The 25,547-nt window shown below is 41.5% G+C and overlaps 1 protein-coding gene across 3 annotated transcripts in view; it reads right to left on the reverse strand.

The window, feature by feature from the left end:
- secisbp2l (SECIS binding protein 2-like) overlaps positions 1-25,547 on the reverse strand; it is a 90,688-nt gene that overhangs the window by 43,523 nt on the left and 21,618 nt on the right. The window lies entirely within an intron of this gene.

Consider the following 25,547-nt stretch of genomic DNA (forward strand, 5'->3'; position numbering starts at 1 on the left):
AACGCAAAATTTCTAAATACGGGCTGTGTGTTTTTCTCCGTGTATTGAGCGTTTTGATAGTTTAACAGTATTTATATAGCACTTAAACCCGCTTTATAATATAAAATATATATACAATATGGAACCTTTAACCACTCAGTGTCAATATCTAACCTTAACCATTCGATGTCAATATCTAACCTTAACCATTCAATGTCAATATCTAACCTTAACCATTCGTTGTCAATATCTAACCTTAACCATTCAATGTCAATGTCTAACCTTAACCATTCAATGTCAATGTCTAACCATAACCATTCGATGTCAATGTCTAACCTTAACCATTCGATGTCAATGTCTAACCTTAACCATTCCAGGTCAATGCCTAACCTTAACTATTTAAGGTCAATGCCTAACCTTAACTATTCAAGTTCAATGCCTAACTTTAACTATTCAAGGTTAATGCTAACCCCCCTCCCGAAAAAGCCCAGTCTGCTCTGATTGGCTTGCGAGAAAAATATGGTGCACCTCTGCAAAGGTAGTTCTCAAGCCATGGGTTGTATATTCTAATGATCCTGCATGTGACATAGGAAGGGGAGCCAAACCTGAATGGCTTGTTGAATCACATGTTTTCTGATCTAGGCAACCCACAGAAAACTGACTGGGTTGTCTTATTTCACAGTTTGTGGGTTGGTAGGCACTCCATATACCCAAATAGATGTGCACAAACACTGAAAACGTTTTTCATGATACATCCCCTTTCATCTAATGTAGATGTCATTTTGTTTAAGTTATTATTTGATGTTTTTCAACAGTATGTTTTTGACTTCAATGTGTTATTTTATTGTTTAGCCTTTTATTTGCATCAGACAACTTATTTTGTGATGTTTGTTTTTCCTTGTTAAAATGGTCACTTATTTATATGTTTATCCTTATTCTGTGTGGTCCTCAAGAACACTAGCAAACACTTGGTAGAAGCTAATGGGTATACAAATAAAGAAAAAGACTAATGAAAGTTGAGTTTATATACTTCGATGTGACTGTGAGTCATTGACTCAGACTACTCTAGTCTCCTTTATAATCACCATTATGCCTCCGTTTTCCAGCTGGGGCCTTGCAGAAACAAGTACACCCAGAAACAAGCTGTCAAACACATAGACATATATAACATTTGTAGAGCTGTAATATTATCTTAATCCAGTAATTCCAAAACGCAGTGTAGACCATCAGTTTCACACCCTCATATTCTTAATTTCCACCAATATCACTGAAGATTACTATATGGAAAAATCATGCTGTAACATCCAAAAAAATTTAAAAGCTCTAGAGCAAAGGGATCCGCTGACTGACAAGGTCACCGTGACACCATCTGACCTGTTTTCCCAGATACAGTCACACACACACGCGCATATTCAGTACACACATTTATAAAGCCAAACCAACTACAACGCACATTAAAGAAGCATCCATCAGGTCACACTCACCGACCTACATTTACACACACCGATCTTTATTACTAGCTCCCTTTAAAAGGCATCAGTCAGCGGCTCGCTCAGAGCTGTATGAGAGAACGATTGATGTTGTCTTCATGTGCGTGACCCCTCTGTATGCATGTTCAGTGGGTGCGTGTGGAAGAGACAATAGGGGGGTAAGGCCTGTCTGCAGGCCTGTCTATACCTAATCTGCTGTTGCATGCAAAAGGTGGTGTGTCAGACAACCATGAAGGTAACTTCAGATGGACAAAAGGCCGCTCTGAATTACATCACTTTGTGAGGTTGCCTTTGTTTCTGTGAAACCAAACACATCCACATGAATGACATGGCGAGCTGGCTGTAATTGAGATGTCTACGCAGGAAGGCGTGTTGAACTTCTGTTCTCAATTTCTCCCCTTCTCGCACGATATCTCATCCATGATACCTCCTCTCTCTCCCCCTTCATCTTCATCCTCATCACTCTGTCTCTCTGTGAGGCACAGCACCGTGATATCCTATACAGTCTGCACTTTTGACCAACGGTCCTGGATAATGGTTTTCAGATTCTTCAAGGTGGCCTGAATCTGTGCCAGAGCTGAAAATGGAAAGCAAACACGAGTCCACCACCCTCTGTTCCTACTTAGCTCCAATGTAAGCTGATTATTCAGGTTCTTCGAAATTCTGTCATGCTTTTTCATGTGAGACTTCCATCACTCAATGGCCGCACAGACAGAGCGTGAGTTTGTTTTATTACTGCCGTCCTTTATGTAATATAGTCAACTATGGAGGAATCAGTCATTAGATTTAGAGAGACGGGAACGCGCCAAGAAAAGTGTTAACATACATCCTTGTGAAACCTCTGCATGTGTGAACCAGGTCTGTAGAATGAAGTTAGCTGTTACAGGTTATCTCTGGTTCAGTAAACACAGTGGTGTCTATAATCTCACATGCATTATTCTGGGTGCTTTAACAAGCCCTCCTCACATCCCACATGGCCTTGGTGCGTGGTTCATCCAGACCACAGAACTATGTTTACTCCACCAGCCTCCTTTTTTCTAGTCTTACAATTGCTGTGGTTTCTGCCCGAGATCTTGTCTAGCAAGCCATGATTCCACCATGGAGTTACTACTGGACAACTGAAAAAGTGAAATTAAATATTATAATGACTTGGTGATTTCATTGCTTTGGAATTTGCTATGTAAACAGCCAATGACTCAACTATCAGTTCAATGACACATTATCCCTGTGAGGTCCTGGTGGGCATGCAATCACTGGACAGCCCCGGCTATTTTCTATGAATTCATGCCAAAGTGTGGATGTCTGGGCAAAGCCTGAGATCTCAGGCTTCAGGGGGTGCAGAGTTCATCTAAAATAAAGTAAAAAACTAGAATTACGGCCTCACGGTTGTATGCCTCTGCCAACCAGTCAAGTTGCAGTTTACATCCATGTCTGTCCAAAATGTCATCACTTCATTATTCTATCCTATTAAATATTTCTGTGAAATTGTCATGATCAGCATATGAATTACTGAGTTATGGCCAAACGTGTTTTATGAGGTCACACTGACCTTGACCTTTCACCACCAAATTGTAATCAATCCATCCTTGAGTCCAAGTGGATGTTTGTGCCAAATCTGAAGAAATTCACTCAAGGTGTTCCCAAGATATCACAAGAATGGGACGAACGTGAGGTCACAGTGACCTTGATCTTTGAACACCAAAATCTAATCAGTCCATCCTTGAGTCCAAGTGGACGTTTGTGCCAAATTTGAAGAAATTTGCTGATGGCATTCCCGAGATATCTAAAGAATGGGACGGTTGTGAGGTCACAGTGACCTTTGACAACCAAAATCAAATCAGTTCATCTTTGAATCCAAGTGGAAGTTTGTGCCAAATTTGACAAAATTCATTCCAGGCGTTCCTGAGATATTCACGGGAATGGTCCAGACGGACTGACTGACGGACGGACGGACCCGAAAACATAATGCCTCCGGCCATGGCTCTCACCGGCGCGGAGGCATAAACACAACGACAACAAACCATAATTACGGCCTCATGGTTATATGCCCCCACCAACCAGCCAGGTTGGAGCTTACATCCATGTCTGTCCAAAATGTCATCACTTCATCATTTTATCTTATTAGACATTTGTGTGAAATTGTCATAATTAGCATATGGATTCTTGAGTTATGGCCAAAAACGTGTTTTGTGAGGTCATAGTGACCTTTCACCACCAAAATCTAATCAGTTCATCCTTGAGTCCAGGTGGAGGTTTGAGCCAAATTTGAAGAAATTCCCTCCAGGCGTTCCTGAGATAACGTGTTTACAAGAATTGTACAGACAGACGGACAAACAGACGACCCAAAAACATAATGCCTCTGGCCATGGCTCTCGCCGGCGCGGATGCATAAAAATATCTTGCAGCATGACAGTAGAGGAGAAAATTTTAACTTTTATCACTTTTGTTAAGTCACTGATTATGGAGTTGATTCATTCTTTAACTAATATGGACACGGCAATTGCACATCCGTAAGCTTTTGCATCACTGTTCGAAATGCTGTGATGTTGTAATACTGCCTCTGATGATCTTCAATTCAGACTTTGATTCGAAGTAAGCTCAGTCTACTTCTATTTTACTCAGTACAGTACAGAACTAGGCCGATATAAGCACCGTTTATAAAGTTAATAGCTCAGTAACCACCTATCTGCAAAATAGTTATTACATCACGATTGTTTGTTTTTATTATTATTTTTGGCAATTTTATGCCTCTATTATATAGCTTATAGTAAAGACATTAGGAAAGGAAATGAGGGGCACGCAACAAATGTCCCCATGTCAGATGTTAACCAGGCACGTTGAGGTTCATGGTCAGCACCTTAAAAGGATAGTTCGGGTGTTTTGTAGTGGGGTTGTATGAGGTACTTATCCATAGTCAGTGTATTAATTACAGTAGATGACGGTCAACACGCCCCCAGTTTGGATAAGTAGACAGGAGAACCAGCACAGGAGCAAAGCAATGTACTGCTGTGGACGGGGACAGCAGCAAAATTTATTTTCAGCCGGTTCTCATTCCCAGGTCGTCAAATACCGATCTGACCGAAAAGTGATGCTGAGGGGTCTGACAAAGCGTCAGTATGTGACGAGCTGGGATGAGAACGTGTTGGTATTTTAGCCACTTAAAAAGATCGATAAACGTTTAAGTGTATGCTATATTTAGAATATTTTCCTACAGTGAACTGAACTGAAAGTGAAAATTATACTTTATTTATTAATTATACTCTTAATAAATAAGTTTCACTTTCAGTTCAGTTCCTCGTCGGAAAGAGCTGTCTGACAGTAAGATAAAGCAGTGAAAATATTCTAAATATAGCGTACTTAAACGGTTATTGATTTTTTTTTTAGGTGTGCTTTTCTTTTAGGGTGGCTAAAATAATTTTTTCTGCTGGCCCCGTCCACAGCAGCACATTGCTTTGCTCCCGTGCCATTACTCCTGTCTGTTTCTCCTAAATGGGGGCGTACCTACTGTCATCTACTGTAAGTTATACACTTACTATGGATAAGTACCTCATACAGCTCCACTTCAAAACACCCAAACTATCCCTTTAACCCCTTGACCACCAGGCTGCAACATCATGCATCATAATTATCTATGTGGATTACACATCCTGCCAATGTACGTCCTGAAGCCCTTTTGCCACACCAGCATGTGTGCGTTCTTCTGCACGCAAACACTAATTCAGCCCTTTTAAAGAGGCCCAAACAGAGAACTGTGCCCACTGTTTGCGCAAACCACAAATGCAAGACCACCCTCAGGGGATATGGCAACCCACACTGTCTGTTTCAAGAACACGCAAAGCATCATAATGAGCTGGATTTAACAGACCGCATTCTTTAACCTCTGCAGGTTTTACAACTTCACTGTACTGCTGTGGCCCCTGAGCAACACTGGTCTTAGGTACAGGTGAGTGGTGTGACCACATAGAAGTCCCACAGCAGAGATATTGATGAAACTCTGAAACTGATTCAGCATGCATTCCATGTTACAGGATGTGGATGTAAACTGGGGAGTATTTAATCTCCAGAATGTGAACTGGTGTGTCCAATTGTTGAGCAAGGCCAGCAGTGGGCTGGAGAGAGAGAATATAAATCTCTGGTTTGCACGAATTGTGTAATTTTAAAGACCAGACAGAGCCAGCATTTTGGAGCACGCAGAGTGCAACCAAGCGTCAGCCTCCGGTGCTGAGAAATGAAGCCAACGCGGAGGGGCCAAAAACTGCAGTTCTTCAAATGGCCACTTGAGGCTGGCTCCAAAAGTGAGTCAATCCCCGTAGACCCCCAAGGTAAAAAGCCTCACTTTACAGCAGAAATGTAAAACATGTTTACAGCTTGGGACAAAAAAAAACGTTTTGGTCTCTATAGTGTCGGGACCCAGCATCTGGCTGGTTTCAAGTGACCTCATGAACTCAGTAACCTGATCCTTGACCACAGGACTCATCTCAGTCCTCATTGGTTACAGTAACATTTCACCCAGAGGTGTGAAAATCACACAGAACAAAACCAGAGGAATGTTCTTTGTTCCTCCTCTTTTCGACCTCTTTCTACTCTTTGCTCTTCACCTCCTGACCCAAGCTGACCAGCTGCTGGAGGTGACCCACAGCCCTCTTTCTACTCTTCATCTAAGCTCTCCAGTCCAGAAGCTGTAGAAACAGCTCTGTTCTGATCAATGGCCTGTTAGGAAACAGCGATCAACACATTGATGACTATTTTAAGGAATTAGATCACAATCTAATTGACTTAACACACGCCACCCAAAGGGAGAAGGTTAAACTTGTGTGGAAAACCAGCTCTAAAGCTGTGCACAAGTTTATACAGTCACAACCTCCCAGTGTCAGAAATGACTTTAGTGAGCTTCGTCGTGCACTGATAGAAGAATTCTCTTCCACAGCTGACGAGACCTCAGCGATGTTTGCAGCCCTTCAGATTAAACATTCACGTAGTGAGAATCCTAGGGATTACTACAAACGTTTAAGGCATACATATTTCCAGGAGTAAAAGGGGGGGTAAATTAACTGAGCCCACCAGCTCAAACACTGACGTGTCAAGCAGATCTGCCACCTCAAAAGACCACCTTCACAACAGGTCGAAGGGGGGTCAGAAGAGGTTGCATAGGGACACTGAGCGTAACCGCCATGTCCCCCATTTGCATAGAGATAGGCATTCACACAACAGAAGTGTTAGAAAGCCATACGCTGAAATTCTTTCCCAGAATTGGCGTGACCGGTCTGACGATGACCACAGCATCTCTGACCACATTTCAGACTCTGAACAAGGTTCAGAACATGGACATAATCTAGCAGACAGTGATAGCTACTCTGAGTGCCTCTCTGCCTCTGGCTACCTGGAGTGTTACAGCCCTGAGCCACGAGGTAAGCATCAGAGATCCAGAGCTACCTTCCCACGGTACTAGCTAACACCTAGCTAACAGTGAGACTGACGCTAGATCACGGTGCCTTAATTTTCCTTTCCTCTTTTGCAGATACTAGGGAAAACTTGAGTTTGTTAGCAACAGCAAAAAAACTCAACTCAGACACCACTGTCCAACTTTACAAGTACACTTAGACCAACTCCTTAGTAGTATCTTGTTTAGAGATCACTAGTGCACACACTAGCTTAGGACACCACATTATGACTGTACAGAACCAGTCATACACCTGTCCGCATTGTTTTAGGTGACACACTCCGCCTCTCACCTTAACAACTTAACACCTCTAACATTCCTGTTTTTCACTAACCTTATAAATAACAGAGAAACATAGTTAGGTATTTTATACAATGCTATTGTTTTTGTTTATCTGGGTTTTTTTTTGTAACTTAGGGACTGTTCTTGCTTAGCCAGGATAGATAGTCTTAACCAATGCCCAATTGGTTAATGAACTGCCCAGACGTTACAAAATGGAATGAACTGTTGAATGAACTTTTTCAATCATGGATTTAACAACTTTTCAGTTGTCCCCAGGGATTGGACTGTACAACCTCCAGGTTGTTTCCAAGGATCTGTGAACTGTTCAACCTTCTGATTTGCTCTTGAAGGATGTTACACATCTTAAAGACCAAATGGGGGGATGTCGGGACCCAGCATCTGGCTGGTTTCAAGTGACCTCATGAACTCAGTAACCTGATCCTTGACCACAGGACTCATCTCAGTCCTCATTGGTTACAGTAACATTTCACCCAGAGGTGTGAAAATCACACAGAACAAAACCAGAGGAATGTTCTTTGTTCCTCCTCTTTTCGACCTCTTTCTACTCTTTGCTCTTCACCTCCTGACCCAAGCTGACCAGCTGCTGGAGGTGACCCACAGCCCTCTTTCTACTCTTCATCTAAGCTCTCCAGTCCAGAAGCTGTAGAAACAGCTCTGTTCTGATCAATGGCCTGTTAGGAAACAGCCATTGCAACCAAGGAACCAAAAGGCAGACGACGCGAGTGCTCTGCCCTTTTCACCAGTTAACTTCAAGCTATCAAGCAAAGAAGTTAGCACCAAGCTAACAGCAAAGATGACATCTTTGACTTGGAACCACAACTTCAACACATGGAATCACAAACCCTTTTCTTCCATGGATTGGTAACGTACTGGGCCTTAGCATTAGCAATCGCACAGGGCTGAGCAAGACTGTCCAACTTTGATTTCTAGAAAGTACTTGTATTGATTTGGTTTAATGTTATTCATTGAGTTTGACTGTGTTGATTTATCTGTATTTGATTTTTGGGTAACTGGCTTCGCCACATCTGATGTGTTTAGTTTATGCTTCACATAGACAAGGTCTTGCATGCAAACTAACCATCTTTTCTAACCCACTGCATATCTAACACACATTAAGATCACATACAGAAACTGTGAATTAGTTAAACATAAACATACAGCTTCAGATAATCTTAACCCCACATCACCCCCCCCCTCTCTGTCCTTCTTCTCAGAAGAACAAAGAGGTCATGTGATGACATGCTGATGGCCATCTTTGATTCCGCCATCTTTGATTCAGCCATCTTTGTAGTTTTACAGTGCTCACCATTTTGTTTGTAGGCAATACAGACATTTTGAAACAAGACGCCATCTTGTTTCCCCCCCCCCCTCTCTCTCTCTCACGCACGCACGCACACACACACACACACACACACACACACACTGTGTTTGGTTTGTTTAGTTATTTAGTTAGATTAATATTGTGTTTTGAACCTTTATTATCTTGTAAATAAATGATTGTGGAATATACATGCTGGTCTCTTTAATGTTGCACAAGAGTGAATAATGCCAACCTCTGCTATGTCAAGAACTCCGATATCCTTCAACCTTTACTATCTATTTTGGTTATAGTTATTAATTTAATTATTAATCAACGTTCCAAATTGATAGTTTAGCATATATAATGAGACTATATTAACGTTTTGGTCATTGGTCCCTGATTCCAGGGTGGTGCCCCGTTTATTATTGATGTTTATTGATAATCTTTATTAATATTAATAATTCTATTATTATTTATTAATTATTTTGCTAATAACCAAAACCTACTACAGTAGAACCCCTACAATAGCTAATGTCACCATTCATAACAACTGTGCGGGGGTGAATTTTTATGTAACTCACCCATTTAATTTATATTAAGGCTTGAAGTTAGGCATAATGAGTGCATTGCTGCTTTGACTGACAAGTGGGTGTCGTCTAGCTGCTAGCAGTCTGCTCTGCTGCATCACCCGGCCCGAATCAGCTTCACTGACGATCCACCTCTTCGCCCATTTTTGGATTAACCGGGAGGTGGCTGTGTCGTCGTCACTGCCAGGATGGCAACGGCCGGAGCCCCCCATTTCAAGTTTCAGAACGGCTCTTCAGAAACCTATGGGTGGCGTCACAGAGACTACGTCCATATTTGATAGTCTATAGTGCAACTGACAAGTGATAAAAAGAAGCATCTCTTCATGAAGTCTATTACAACTTCTTATAAAGTATTTATAAATATGCAAGAGGTGAAAAAAAAAAAAAAATGACATGTTTTACTATTCTTTTTAACTTTTATAAGAGCGTTTCGTTTTCTGTGTTCATCAATACAATAATATATATTCTGTGTATATTCAGTCTGCTTTTGTGGGGTCTAAATATCCTCCCCCCCACCTACCCCAACCACACACACCTTCCTACACTTCCCCCTCCCCCCCTCCCCAGCTGTATAGGTGTGAGGCGTGTGTCCTAGTGTGACAGGCGTCCCTGCAGCCCTAGGACCTAAGAGGTGGTGGTGGGGCCAGTAAATCTGCGCTGAGGGGTGGTCTCTGAGCGTGCCCCAGCCTTGGCAGGACCCCTGGGCCCAAATTGAAAGCAGACGTGTTTGGAGTTCATTTTTTGAGTTACTACTGTTCAATTGTGATTTACAAGAGTGTGTGAGATATGGAAATCTCTCACGCAACTCAAGATATGGGCTGAGTGAAAGCACATTGTGAAACAGGCCCCTCCGCCCTGTGGGAAGGACTAATCTGTAAACTCATGCTATCCCTCCATTTGGCCGGGACTGTTTATTCAGTGTTTTCATCCTTTCAGCATGTCATCTTCACAACATTGTCCTCTTTCGCTGATGGAAAAAGCATGCCAGAAAGTTCAGGCTTTTCTATGAGGAGTGCAAGGTTGAAATCATTTTTTGGGAAAATAGTATCTTCTTTGATGTTGAAAAAAATATTATTTAGTAATTAAAATGCCAGTGCTTTCTGCTGACCTCTAGATAGGGTTATTACACCTCCTGCACAATGACTAGGGCACCTCACTCTGAATACAATGTTTAATTTATTCATTTGTCAGACACTGTTGTTCAAAGTGACATGTAGTATTAGAAAACACAGAACCTGGCATCAACTATGGTCTGAAACTAGCTGCACACATTGCTCAACTTGTCGAGTAGCACCTGTCCTAGTTGACAATGCCAATAATCGTGCTTCAAAACAGAGCCAGGACACTGGAATTGATGCATTTCACACTGTGTATAGCTGACTCAGATAGACAACAGATTGCCACACAACCTGCAACAACACCTCTACCACCTTTGCTGTAGCTCAAAAGTCATTGCAATTACCTTCCACAGTTGAAAAAGGAGACAACATGTGGAAAGTTACAGATTTCAGCTTTAAAGTTCCCATGAAATCAAAGTAGATATTTAAGTTGTTTTATCACTTATTGTGCTGGTCGTCACTTTTACGCCATTATCTGGCCCAACAATGACAAAAAAAGTTGTTTAGTAGGTATTCTTAATTGTATTTAAGAGTTTGTCATTTCCTGGAAAACGATAAAAAATGTTTATGACTCGTCTTGCACTCGGGGGCGTATACAAATTTTGCATCCAATGAAATGCCTATTCTAAAGAACATGAATAAGGTTGAATGTGTATTAACAGCGAGTTCGCTTTTCTAGCATTATTGAGTTGACATGTCATCTAACGTTGTGTAAAGGTAAAATAACATAAAAGGATGATAATATAGACACAAACCAGGCTGGTCTCATACACTAAAATTCACACAAATTCAGCGCTTCAGGCTACTGTAAATACCAATCAATATCTGCGACAAGTCCCTCCCTAACTTACTGTTTTTACAGGAAACACGTAAATGGAAATGTGAAATCAAATAGCACTCTGCTAGTCGTTTCACTTTAATGAAAGTGTGATAAAGATGCATAAAGCAACACAATACCTCTCACTTTTTACTTTTAAATTTTACATCATCTGAATATTATACATTTAAAACATTTAAAAACAAAAACCTTGATTGCATAGTTCATCTGCTTTAATTTAGTAATTGTTTTAACATTTTACTCAAAAATGTTAACTGGTTTTACTATGCGTGCTTTGTTACTGGCAGTTAAGTAAATGTTTTTATGACTAATTCCCTACAACAGATGTCACAGGTAAACAGAAACACATGTAGCCGTTTGTTTTGCTCAAGTGGATGACAGCAGCACACCTTTGGTTATAAACCAGGCCAGTTCAGGACATAAATGATCTCAAAAGTTATTTCCTCTGGCCTGTGGCCTGTCCTCTCGCATGCATGTTGCCTCACATGGGTCTCTGTTGGACACACACACCCAAACACATACACAGACACAACACCCACCAGGCTCTTTCCTCCAGACAACACTTGCTCTCCACACGAACAACCCCAGTTGATCCATCTCTGCCTGTCTCGCTACAAAACTCTCCTCCTCTTATGGCAAGCCTTGGCTTCCCATGTGATGGAGCACTTTAATGAAACACTAAGACACTCTGACCTGTGACCTTTCTAGAATAATGCTCATCCAGTGACGCTGAGCGGTGCAAGATGAATGTGAAGAGAAAAAAAAAGTGGATGGAATTAGAGACAAGAGAAATGGAGGAAACCATAAAATAGATCATCGCCGAATCAGTTATCAAGCTCAAGGCCAATCACACGGGGCAGACAGAGAAACTTCCTGGTGAGTTAGCTGCTATCAGGAGGAATTCATAGGGGTAATGTGCCTGTTCTCCCTCCAACATCAGCTCCTGTTCTCCAGCTCTGCTCTGCTTCTCCCACCTCCACCATTAAAAAGACATCCATCCTTACAATGAGACAGAGAGGGAGGCACGACAGAGATCGAGAAGCACTGTTATCTAAAAGCCAAAGACAGCGGCGCTTTACTTGTCAAAAATAAAACCACATGGATACATCACATGGACATAGACGAGCCAAGGCATGAGCACACACACACACACACACAAACACGCAGCTTCACTTCCATATCTGCATATACAGTATGATTCTCTTAGACAAACACATGACTGATGACTAACTTGTGGATGCAAATAAACATGTAAATACCACACAGATTATGTTCAGTGTTGAAAGCAATAGATATAAACTTGATAAAAGATATTTATTTTGCTCCATGTTTTGAGAAAGCCTTGCATATAAACTCCTAGTTGTGTGCGGGCGCGTGTGTGTGTATGTGTGTGTGTGTGTGTGTGTGTGTGTGGGTGCATGCACTCATGAATCCTTGAACTTGTCAGCCTTTTGTAATGAGGGTTATGAAAATAAAACACAAAATACTGGCACTCGCTAACTTCTGTCATAACACATGACACAGACATTCCTCTCAGAAGCTAATGAACAGTTGAGTGACTCAGTGTTATGGTTATGGCTCCACTAAAGCCAGTAGCTATGAGAAGATTAAGGAGGACATCAGACGGATCCAAAACGAGCTCTGCCCCAGAAGGAATCTTATTTGGCCTTTCACTTGAGGGAGATCAATTCCGATCATGAGTCCTTTTTACCTGCTTACTAATTTCAATAATTACCACTGCAGATACAAAAGTGAACGACAGCTGATTAGTGTGTGTGTGTGTGTGTGTGTGTGTGCGTGTGTGTGCCGCTGACTGCCTCCCTCGCTGGCCTCTCCTGCTGTCAGTTTGTCTGCAACAACTCCAAACCACACCACAACTCAAGTGATTCACAGAGCATTCACTTTCCTTGTTTATTTTTGGGCATTGGCTTTTGTTGCATTTTTGTTGTTTCGTTTTAAGCAAATCTACTTTCAGGGCACACATTTTATTTTTGGATTCCAAAACCAGAGCCAATCATACTGTATACTGTACAAGAGTGAAAGCTGTGAAGCAGTGAGCTCTAATTTATTATTGGGTGTGCACAGTATACACTTATCTAGACTCTGGAGGTTGATTCTAAACATCAATTTGTTCAGTAAAACTTGCACAGAGGTAATGATACATTGTGTGAGGGAAGTGGTCACACCAAGACCATAAATATTTTTTTGATCCCGTTTGAATTGCGCCATGAATCACACATATAATGTTTGTCAATTTAAAACATAATTTTTCAAGTCAACAACATCTCAATTTGTGGTAGGTTTCTCATAGTATCATTTAGTTTTGTGTGAAACCGCTCAGTGAACTACATCTCTCGTCTCGGACAATATACATCCCCAACACTAGCTAGCTCAAGTCAAGAAAGTCGCGGTTTGTTGTAAAACTGTTGAAAGGGACTATTTGTAACTTTCAGAATTGCTTATTAACAGCGACACCTGTGGCCGTGAAATCAACGAAAGTCAGCGTCGAGCTCACGCTTGCTCGCTCTAAATATACCTGAACGAGCATCGCTCAAAACAGTGAGGCGACACACGTCAGCTAAAAGGACAATATCACTCTATATTTCAGCTGCTTGGCAGTAATGATAGCTGACCAGACGAAGGTCTCTCCATGAACATGATTTAGATCTGATCTTAGTGTTGGCTTTTCCTGCCTCGGCGCAGGCTTCAGCAGCGGGGCTCTGCAGCGTGTCTCCCTGCTCTCTCCGCCCGCAACCGGAGAGAGCAGGGAGACACCGGCACCCGGTAGGTAACGAGACGATAACGTTACTCACTGAGGAGCTGCGTCACTTCACAAGACATAGGAAACCTCTGTTGGTCTGGAGGAGCTGCAGCATTTATTTTTGCACAAACGTCCACTGTACATTCACTAAATATTCTCAGAGCTACTAACTCTTCTGCAGTGTGGAGTGAGCGCGTGTTCACGTCTAGAGGTGGAGCGAGCTGAGCGAGAACGCGCGCGCTGTCTGAGTGAAGGCAGGCAGGCAGAGGAGGCCACACACGAACGCGCATACGCGAGTGCGCATGTGTGGCGATCCGCTACATTTATATGCTTAAAAAGTTACAAACAGTCCCTTTGAAGTATCAGACTGTGAAAATACTAAGACTAAACACCCAAAAGTCGCGTAGTGATGTCTCTCTCTCTCTGAAGATATGATGTCTTTGTGTTTCGTACTGGGATGTACTCACATGAGCAACGAGTTTCACTCGTTCTTTCTCTTCCCAGCTGATAAAAAGACCAGGAGTCGCTGGATAAAACACATCAGGTAAGGTAACGTGTCATTTCTGTGTGATGTTAGCTAAGTTGGCGAGCTAGCTAGTGTTGGTGACGTATATTGTCTGAGACGAGAGATGTAGTTCACTGAGCAGTTTCATGAGACTACAACATGTCATCATGTCGACTCGACCGCCTTTACGGTATACTCGCGTTCTGTGCAACCATGGTGTAGTTTGTTTATAGCCTAGCGTTAGCTTTTTACTTCTGCCGATTGCATTCAAGCTTCAAATATCATAAAAGCGGTGTTCATTTGTAAAGATTATCTTACGGAACAAAACATTTAAGTAGCATAAACGTGTGTTTGCCACAGCTTATTTCCTTTAATAAGATGATTTTTGTCGAGGGAACCCGGGCGATTCTAACTTCCTGGTTGGCTTACAAAAATAAGTCATCCCTGCACCACTCTATAGAGGTTCAAATAAACCAACTTTGCAAATGTTTTATGAAGAGGGAAGTACATTCAACACGTTTGTTAGGCTTCAAGGGTACGCACAATGTGTTTTGTTAAGAAACACTGAATGTAAACAGAAACGTTTAAGGATGTCCCGATCAAGTTTTTTGGGCCCAAATCTCAATCTGAGTCTTATCTACCAATGCAGAGTCCGATCCGATACTTATATTTACTAAACGTTGATTAAATATGTATCCGACACATTGAAATAACAGCTGCAGCTACTGAATCTGACAAACGGTATTTTTCACTAACTACTTGATCCAAATACTGTAGGTCCTGTTTAAAAAATATTATGCTTATAATCTTAAATTATATAAATTATAGTTTAACTGAAAGGGTCCAACTCCTGAAATTGACGCGAGAGAGGACGTATCACTCTGTTGGAATTGTTGGAACTACAGAAACACTGAGTCCACTGGCGATAGAGAGCTGAAGTAATGACGTCCCGTCCAGAGTAGCCTCTGTTCCACCAGCATCTTAACTCAGTGCAGTCTCTCATTCAGCATATCTTTCATCAGTCTTTCTGAAAAAATGAAGCGTGTTTCTGGGGTTTACTTTAGGGAACGTGAACACCAGCACCCCTTTTCACATGCCCCCTCCAGTGCCAGATTCATGCCAAGTTCATTAATTGCCCCATTTAGCTCAGTGAAGCCCCACACCTGGCTGTTTTCACACAGTGTTCCTCATATATGTCATTATCATTGCACTCCGCTGTGTGAAATCCCCCCCACAGGGACTTAAATGTGAAGTGCTGCACCCAGATGAGCCATAGCATTTTATTAGCACGCTATTTGTTAGTCTGTTTTTAAAAGCATGTTGTGGTGGGGTTTAAACATGTTATTATTATCATAAAACACCCCACCCTACAGCTGTATGGCTACAGGAGACACAGAGACAGACATAGCTAAGAGGCAATGGCTATAGAGACATGGTGGAGTTAAAAGCAGGTCGGAGAGAGTAATGCAGAGACTCAGAGTAATAATGAGGCACTCATCTGGAAGTATTTTGTGTCAAAGAGGAAAGACTTTTTCTGAAAACGGACCTGACAGCAATCTCCTGGAGTACAGAGTGTTATCTGACATATTAATTTAGGATAATTGTTTAAACAAAGCTCTCTTTAGAGAACACATGGCTGCTGGGAGTGATTATGATCACAATTTATTTGGATAGTCTAATTCTAATGCTCAACTTACCATCAAGCAATGATATGTTTACTAGGGCTGTTCTTGACCAAAGAAATTCTTAGTTGACTAACACTCGTTTTGTTGACTAATCGATTAGTTTATCTAATCGACAGGTCTGTGAAACTGAGTTTCTCCACAAAGAATCATACAAAAGCACCACTTTTAATCTTGTGGTTACCAGATATGTGCTCATAAGTTTCTTGGAAATAAGTAATTCAGCAAGAAAAAAGCATAAAAAACGACTAATCGACTAATGAAATCATCGTTGACTAAGACCAAAACATCTGATTAGTTGACAAATCGACTAAGAGGCGGCAGCCCTAATTTTTCACTAAAAAATAACTCTACAAAACTCAGAATATATCAATAGAAAATAGTGGGTATGTTCAGAGCTAGGCCATATGTAATGTATTATGATGCCTGTAACCTAAACAAGCTACTTTTTGACACCTGACAGTTTGCAGAGTATCAGAAGTATTTATTTTTAATCCTTTTTTATTTTTATTTATGCATGTGATGATTTCTGTTTTAATGTATTCTTTTCCATTTAAACAGGAGTCAGTGGGCATGTCTGCCTAGGTCACTGGTTTTCAAAGTGGGGTCCTTGAAGGAGAGTCAGGGAGTCCCTCGCAAAAAAGGGAATCATTTACTTTCACTATAATATAGCTAGAGTATATGGAATTTCTAAATGTACTACTAGTCATAAACAAAAAATGTTTTCTTCATCATGTTATTAAAGTTAAGATAACAAGATGAGTCAAAAGTAGGGCTGTCAAAGTTAATGCGATAATAACATGTTAATGCATATTTGTTTTAACGCTACTAATTTCTTTAACGCATTAACGCAACTTGCGATTTTTACCTTGTAGTCAGGCTCAATTTTAAAGCTAGAGTGAAGATACTGGCATCATATGAAAGTAGAAAACCTGAGGAATCCCTTGGTACCAACCATGTCATACTAGCTTGTCGGGAAGGAGGTTAAATAACGCTCCAACCTTATGCTAAATTTTGGCGAGGAAAAACTGGGGTAACAGGGGTCCCCTTGACCTCTGACCTGAAGATATGTGAATGAAAATGGGTTCTATGGGTACCCACAAGTCTCCCCTTTACATACATGCCCACTTTATGATAATCACATGCAGTTTGGGGCGAGTCATAGTCAAGTCAGCCACTGACACACTGACAGCTGCTTTGAGCATATTTTTTATGCTAAATGCAGTACCTGTGAGGGTTTCTGGACAATATTTGTCATTGTTTGTGTTGTTAATTGATTTCCAATAATAAATATATACATACATTTGCATAAAGCAGCATATTTGCCCACTCCCACGTTGATAAGAGTATTAAATAGTTGACAAATCTCCCTTTAAGGTACATTTTGAACAGATAAAAAAATGCGTGATTAATTTGCGATTAATCGCGATTAAATATTTTAATCGATTGACAGCCCTAGCCAAAAGTACGGGACTAAACCAAGGCAGTAAATAAAACACAACAGAGGGAAAGAGAAAGAAAAATGCAGTAGGACCTCCATTGTCACGGCTCTGGCCGTGACTCCAGTGGTTTTCCTGTGTTCTGTTTCCCCTGTGTCTCCCCCTCCCCTGTCTGTCTGTGTGTGTGGGTGTGGCAGGGGCGCGGCTTCATCATCAGGCACCTGGTCTCACGCTCCATTCTGCACTCTCCACCTGTCAACAATCAACCTAATCAACCCACAGTACAAGAACACCAGTTTTACTGCCAGTCCTTGACAGATTGTTCTACCTACCATGTGGTATATTCTCGGCCGCTTTGTACCTTTTGTTACCAGAGTAATTATTGTGCTTTTGCCTCGTGCTTCCTGCGTTAACATTGTGTTCTCCTGTGGTATTGGATTCTAGTGCCAGCCTCCCATCGAGCCATCCTCACGCCGACTCAGCTCATTCCTCCAGCCACTCCACTCCAAATTTTTAGCTTACCACCCACTGTTTTGCACTATGTAGACCTTTCACGAACTGCTAATACTATGAAAAGTTACATCAATATAAAGTATTGATAGATTAGACTATTGTCTTCTGCATCAATGTGCTCATTTTTAAAAGTTCCCCCAGTTAATAACTGAGGTATGATGCATGGCAGAGCTCATAACTGAAACCTGAACAAAGACTAAGAGTCTATATTCATGTTAAACTAAAATAACACTAAAAAAGTACAGCTGAGGCTGATGGGAATGTCATTAATTTAGCAGGTATTTCAAAGTATTGGACAAAGTAAATTTGACTTGATGATGGCACTCAAACTACAAATTCCAAACTCATGGTGTCGCGAGACAAGCAGTTTGGGGATCACATAAGTCATTAGTATTCATCCTCTGTGGACCACGACTTTATGTACTAAACTTTATGGAAATCCATTTAATAGTTGTTCAGATACAGTATTTCAGTCTAGACTAGGGATGCTCATTTTTAAAAATTATCTTAACCGATAACCGACCCTCGTCCACCGATTAGTAACCGCTAACTGACAAGATTTGTGCCTCGTACCAGCTGCAGGAGCACAACAGATATTCGTTGACGGGAGTCCCCAGTTCACCCGCCCGGGAGCGTTAACTTAGCAGCTACGATGTTGCGTGTAATGTCGCGGACATTTCCCAGTAAAAGTCTCCATCGCACATTTAGTTTAGTTTAGCAGGTTGTCAGCTGTGTGTCTGCCCGGCGTAACTTTAGCGAGTGGCCACAAACTGTATATTTGTGCTACGTTAGCAGCTCTAGCATTGCCAGAGGCTCGCCGCCGCACACGTAGTCTGCGTAACTTTAGCGAGTTTCCAACAGACCGTATGTGTGTGTTGGCGGTGATGTGAGGTTGTTGGTGGCGTTATAGCTGTCAACGTAGGTTAACAGTTAAGCGGTTAATTATGGACATCCCTAGTCTGGACCAAAGTGGTGAACAGACAGCTCAACTGACATTGTCTTCCATAGAGCAACGGCACTAACGTGGGTAAGAATGAGCATCTCTCTCTACCTTCAAAACATTCAAAATGGTCCATTTGTTTTACTCTATGTGGACCACATCAAAAAGGTGTGTGTGTCGAATGGTTAAAAAATTATACATTTCAATCAAGAAAGTGCTATTAGTGCAATAGATATCTACATGACAGGTTCTCCTCACATTGCTGTCACATCTGGAAAGACAATGAAAAGACTCATACTGGCAGAGGTAGTAAAATCCACACCATCATTTTGATATTATAAAATTAAGTTAAGACGACTTTGATTCAAAATGACAAATGTTTTCTTGCTAAACTCTACTACCAGCCATCCATTGATGTGTTAACAGTTGGGTTATCTCGGTGTATTTTAACAGCCAACTAATATGGGAATGTTGTGGATGTGGAGGCACAAAATTACTCAATTATGCCCCAGTAAACAGCTGGTATCTTTTCTTCATGCACTGATGCTTCAAATTATAAATATGTACTGAATTAGAGGTTTCTTAATAAACTGTTCTGACTGAGTGCTTATTTTACAACCTCTTTCTCCTTTAAAGCCACAAAGGCAGGGCATGTCTTTATAAGCAAGGCTCTGCTTTTTCTGATACATGAACAGATATGGTGAGCAGTTAAGACCGTGATCCCTAACAGCTGTTCCTGCATTAGATGGGATCAGAGTATTCCCCCGACGGCGAAGCACAACATTCTCTAACAAGGCCGATTACACCGGCCCTAATGCACTGCAACTGCCTACAACATCACAAAGAGTGACTGCCACAAATCAATGCACGATATACAAAAAACTTATGAAATGTACTTCTGGTACTCACTTCTAATACTTCATCATTACTTAAACAATGCTGTCAGCGTGGTGTTACCATCAGGTTTGACTGAATATATTTCATATAATACACTCAGGTTGCATTCAGAAGAAATCCTCGTGGGTAATAACACTTATTGAAGGAGACCAAGGAGCATTAGCAGCCTCCATCTCACACCTCAGACCAACCTGAGCTGTGACCGTGTCACCTTTTACTGCACTAACACTCAGTGTGTCGGCAGCACCCAGGAAGAGAAGCTTCAAAGAGCCGAGCTGAGTGGATGTGTGTGTATGTATACATGTGCTGTGTTAACAGAGTACTGCAAAGCCTGCTGTCACAGACAAAGCTTGACTATTCCTCTTTGTACACTACCTTAAATGGTGAGTATAGCCTAAACACTTGAAACATTTTGTTTTAGTGAGACTAGGGCTGCTAATAATTATTTTCAATGTTGATTGATCTGTATTTTTTCCAATAATCAATTAGTTGTTTGGTCTACAAAACGTCAGAAAAGGGTGAAAAATGTCATCCAGTGCTTCCCAGAGCCCAAGATGACGTCTAAATGTTTTGTCCACAACTCAAAGATATTCAGTTTACTGTCATAGAGGAGTAAAGAAACCAGAAAATATTCACATTCAAGAAGCTGGAATCAGAGAATTTTTTCTTAGAAAAATGACTCAAACTGATTAATTGATTATTAAAGTAGTTGGCGATTAATTTAATAGTTGAAAACTAATTGAACAATATATAGACCATATTTAACTTGCCAAAAAAAACAAAAAAATATTATATATGAAGCTAAAGCATCTCTTATTTGGTGACAGTGAGTTTTTCAAAACATGAAAATATAATTTTCTTCTAATTCACAGGCTATATGATTGAGAGAAAGTGATATTGGCTGGAAAAGCACAGCAATACATGTGAATTAGGTATTTAGTTTGCTGCTATTTTACAAAAAAAATCCTTAAAAAAGTTTCACCCTTGTGCCATTGTGCGTGTGTTTGTTGAGTGTATAGTGCGTGTGTTTGTAAGCTAGTTATTTATAGTTGGAGCTAATGTTGTGAGGCTCCATCCCCAGAGATCCCCAATTATCATGGAATTTAGAAAGCAATAGCGAAACCCAAACAGTCGAAAACAGCGCTAAGAATAGACTGACCTTAGACACAATCCATTCTCACAGCATAAATGCAGTCATATCACTAGAAGACAGGGTAAAGAGCAAACACACACATACAGACACTGAGGCTCTTCTCTCTCCAGGAATGCTTTTAGAGTGTTGAGAGCAGACACTGTGTGTAGGCAGATGTCTCTGCAGTAATAGTGGAAACTATCATAAATTCGGGATCTAACTTTGTGTGCTAACATTCAAAGAGGTTCTTGAGATGTAACACAGCGATAAATCACGTAGCAATATCTGTGTCCTCCATAGCAGGGATTGGACACAACGTGTTGAACAACTGCATATCTAGTGAGCCTACAGACAATGAAGTGGGATTTGCATGAAACGAGTTCCCAGAGAGCTACAGCATTGTGTTTTGTTCAGAAAAATTGTAAATAAATCCCCCAATTCTTGTGTGTGCGTGTGTGTGTAATGTTGTTGACTCATCATGTCTGAACTAGTTAACTTTAAAAAACAACACTCTACCCTAAGATAAGTAGTAACATGGTACAATGGTGCAGGAAAAGTTAGACATAAACCTAATAGACACTTAAACTTCACTATGAGTTCATGCTGGATGTAGACACGCAGCGAGGCTCTGAAACTGGAGCTGTGGGTTAGTCTGACTTTAGAGTTGGAACGGGATTTGAGTTCGTGGTGAAATTGAATTTGCGTGTTACACTGCAATCATCTAAACCCTCACAGACTCTCTGCTGGCTTCAACAACATTCAACATAACATTGGACAATGGGAATCAATTAAAAGGAGTTGTTTTAAATGCTCCACTCGTCAAGACAGCAAATAACAAATAAGAGAGAAACAGAGATAGAAACAAAGTAGTGAGGCGGACTGATGGAAGTGAAGGCATGCAGTCATTGAAATTTAAAGAGGCTCACTCACGCAGGTCTAGTGTGCCGGCTGCCTCAAGGCCACTGCACTTCCTATGCTACTGTAAACTCCAGACAGAGCCGGCCCTTTGATCCTTGAACGGCAGCAGGCTATAAAACCAAACCACCTGCACACACACATACCTGTTTGCACACACACAGATGCGCACAAACAGGTACAAGTAGGTTCTGATGACAGCATATACATTATGGATGACGTGTCAACTAAGGACGCACATACAGCTGTCAAGTATCGGTTTCAAGGCATGCTAGTAGCCCGTTGAAGTCGCCTTACTGTGGCATTGCCTTACTTTGCAATTTCACTTCTATTACATTAAATAAAACTACTACAATACCACAACTAATATGACTACTACTACCTATAAAAGCAATTATTATTAGCATATTATTATAATTATTATAAAGGACGGAATAAGAAAAAGTGGCAAATAAATGAAAAAAGCAAGAAAATAAAAGAACAGTGTCTCCAGATGTGTTTTAAGGAGTGATTTAAAATCCAACATAGATGAAAGTAAGTAAGTTGGTCCGCCTCAGGCAGATCAGTTTGCAGTCTCAGAGCTATAATGGGTTGGACAGAATACAACACTAAGATAAATTTGACAAGCAAAACAGGGGACTACTTTAACAGTGAATGCTTGGGAAAACCAGTTCCTGTAACAAAGGTAATTGATTCGTTCAGAGGATAAAAACTGATCTGATGTGCTGTAAGTCAAAGCAAAGGTCACATGGGTAAGCACAAACATCTTCCAAGAACAAAGTAAGAGCACAAAAACCTGATATGTTGAAGTGAGTTTGAAGTCTGCCAAGTTTACAACTCATCCTCATCATATAAGGTCAATGACGCCGCCCTTAACCCGTGAACTCGGGGCTCTTGTAAAACCTCTGCAAAGAGGTATATTTAACTGCTGCAATCAACTATCCCAAGAGGTGTTCCAGCTGCATGCTGTTGGGTTTTCCAGCTACCTAAATGTATACTCTTACGTATTTTTTCACATGACTTGGTGGTGCAGTTATTAGCACTGTTGCCTCACAGCGAGAGGGTTCCGCGTTCGAACCTGGCTTGGGGCCCCACTGTGTGGAGTTTGCATGTTCTCTCTGTGTTAGAGTGTTTTTTTTTTCGGGTTCTCCAGCTTCCTCCCACAGTCCAAAGACATGCAGGTTAGGTTAATTGATGACTCTAAATTGCAAGTAGGTGTGAATGTGAGCGTGAATGGTTGTCTGTCTCTAAGTGTCAGCCCTGTGATAGTCTGGCGACCTGTCTAGGGTGTACCCCGCCGCCGTCGCCCAGTGTAAGCTGGGATCGGCTCCAGCCCCCCCCCGGAAATTAGTCATTCAGCATGAAAAAAGCATTAAAAAAATTACTAATCTACTAAAGAAATCTTAGTCCACTAAGACCAAAATGACAGATTAGTTTGTAATTAACGCAGCAAAGTTGTTACACATCTCCAAGCGGCCTCACTCGACATAATTTCCTTGTTCCCGTTGACCCAACCCAAGGTAAGAACAAGGGTCACTGGTGGACAACTACTTATCTAGTGATACAGTACATATCCTCCATTCTTTAAGCATCCGAACCTCATACCAAATGCCATTAAAATGGTGAGCATGTAGATGACTGACAGTACCAGGGGTGACCTTTCCCCTAGAGGTCAAGTTATGACTGGAATGGCGAGACATGCAGATGCTTACTGAAAAGGAAGTGGCAGAGCCTTCCATCCTTCCATTTTACGTTGCACGACAAGTCTGAGTTGTGATGGCAACAGGCTGGGGAAATAATCCCAAGTGTCCTTCTCTTGAGTCATGTCAAGCTCTTCTTGGGAGATCCTGAGGGGTTCCTGAGCCACATCCAATATATATTATTTCAAGCACGCTCTGTGTCTGTACCCAGTTGGACACACAAGAAATACTTCCACAGGGAGACGTACTGATCAGATGCCTGACTCACCTCAACTGGCTCCTTTCAAAATGAAGGAGAAACAATTCTAGTCTGAGTTTTGGAATATCTCAGTGCCTGGCTCTAGATATCTGGCACCTGGTTCAAGTTCATGGCCAAATGGTAGGTGAGGGTCAGAAAATAGAGAGACTAGTCATTTTGTATCAGTCAGTGCTCTCTCCAGGACACCATCAAGGGACTCCAGGAAGGCTGGATACTCCAAGCTGCTGTTTAGCGCATAACTTGGGGATTATGTGTATCCCCAAATACCCCCATACCTCTCACCTTATGCATCTGTGGAATATATCCCCTATCTACAAATTTGGTTCCTCAGCTGGTGCTGTGCGTTAAGGTGACTACATCAACTACATCTAGTTAGTTGCTCAATCTCCTGCACTGGTTCCAGCTCCTTCCCAACAAGGAAGTGATATTTCGAAGCCAAGGATCAGTCCTCCAATGGTCCCACCCGTCGCCCAACTGGCATGGCACGATAACCCAACACAGATCCTCGCAGGAAGTGAGCCCGCATGGGGACCCTGCATTGTTTTGAGCGTGACCAGGTCCAGCCACTAAGGTCTCGCCTGCAAGCTCCCTTTACAGACCTGTCTACAAGAGGGGGCCAGAGCTTCCCGATTCCAGGCAAGGCCACTCACACCTTTTGAGGCCAATTTATAGGGGAATGGCCTTGCCTGGCCTCTCTCCTGGCAGCAATTTGCCTCGGGGGACACTTCCAGGTACTACCTGCCCCTAACAATGCAGCTCCTTGGGTCACACAAACCGTTCCACCAAGAGAAGGTTGCAATTTATGGATAGTGGTTCTGTAAAATTCTCACAAACTGCAGTGCACCTATCTGGGAAAATAGTTTTTCATTCAAGAGTACACCTACAGTATGTCATGGAATTATATTTATTTTTATATTGAAACGTTAATTTATGAAAATCTAGTATTTTGTAATCATTTTGAATTGTGGCTGCCTGAAGTGATACATTAAGTGATGTTTGCTTGGCCTTTGTGTCCAAAAGATCAGAGTGTGAACGGTCTCTGAGGTGATAGAAGGGACACAAGAACAGGCCAGAGTGACACATAATAGATCAGGTCTTCACAACCCCCAGTTTAGAGATGTTTAGGAGACTTGCTGCGGCCAGAAGTCCCTCTCTCTCAGGTCTGCAGCCATGACCTCCACAGGGGAGCGTGTTATTAGGGCCCATATAAACTTTTGAAGTAGTGCGTCTAAGGAAAGGCCTGGTATGTAAGGTAATAAATTGTGACTTTAAATACAAACACGAAAAGTGAAAGAGCGCATGACCCCTGACACAGAGATGACTACTTCTGAGCAGTTACGTCTTCTGTTTTTCTCCCCTTGGATGGATACCTGCCAGCCATAACTTAGTGCTTCCTTCTTTTACATTCAATAAGAACTAAAGGGCTTCTTTGAAGTTTTTTGTTTTTACTTGAGTCAATAAATCCATACCAATGATTAAGTGCAGATAAATAAAACCACTAATTAATTGTGACGTTTGAAATGATAGGGAAGAAATTCTTCAAAGCTTCGTCATCAGAACAAATTTCTTAACCAAACAAGGCTTAAAGTGAGTCATAATGAGATCTGCAATAAGCACAAACCTATTTGAGTACGAGGTGTTTCTTGGAAAAGGCAGAGAGGTTGTAGTAATTTCTGCAAGGGTGAGTGTGCAGGCAAATGTTCTTGAAGTATTTAGGAGTGCATACCAAGGAGAGCCTGCTATTCTAAG

Source organism: Sebastes umbrosus, chromosome 2, assembly GCF_015220745.1.
Source record: "Sebastes umbrosus isolate fSebUmb1 chromosome 2, fSebUmb1.pri, whole genome shotgun sequence".
Lineage (NCBI taxonomy): Eukaryota > Metazoa > Chordata > Actinopteri > Perciformes > Sebastidae > Sebastes > Sebastes umbrosus.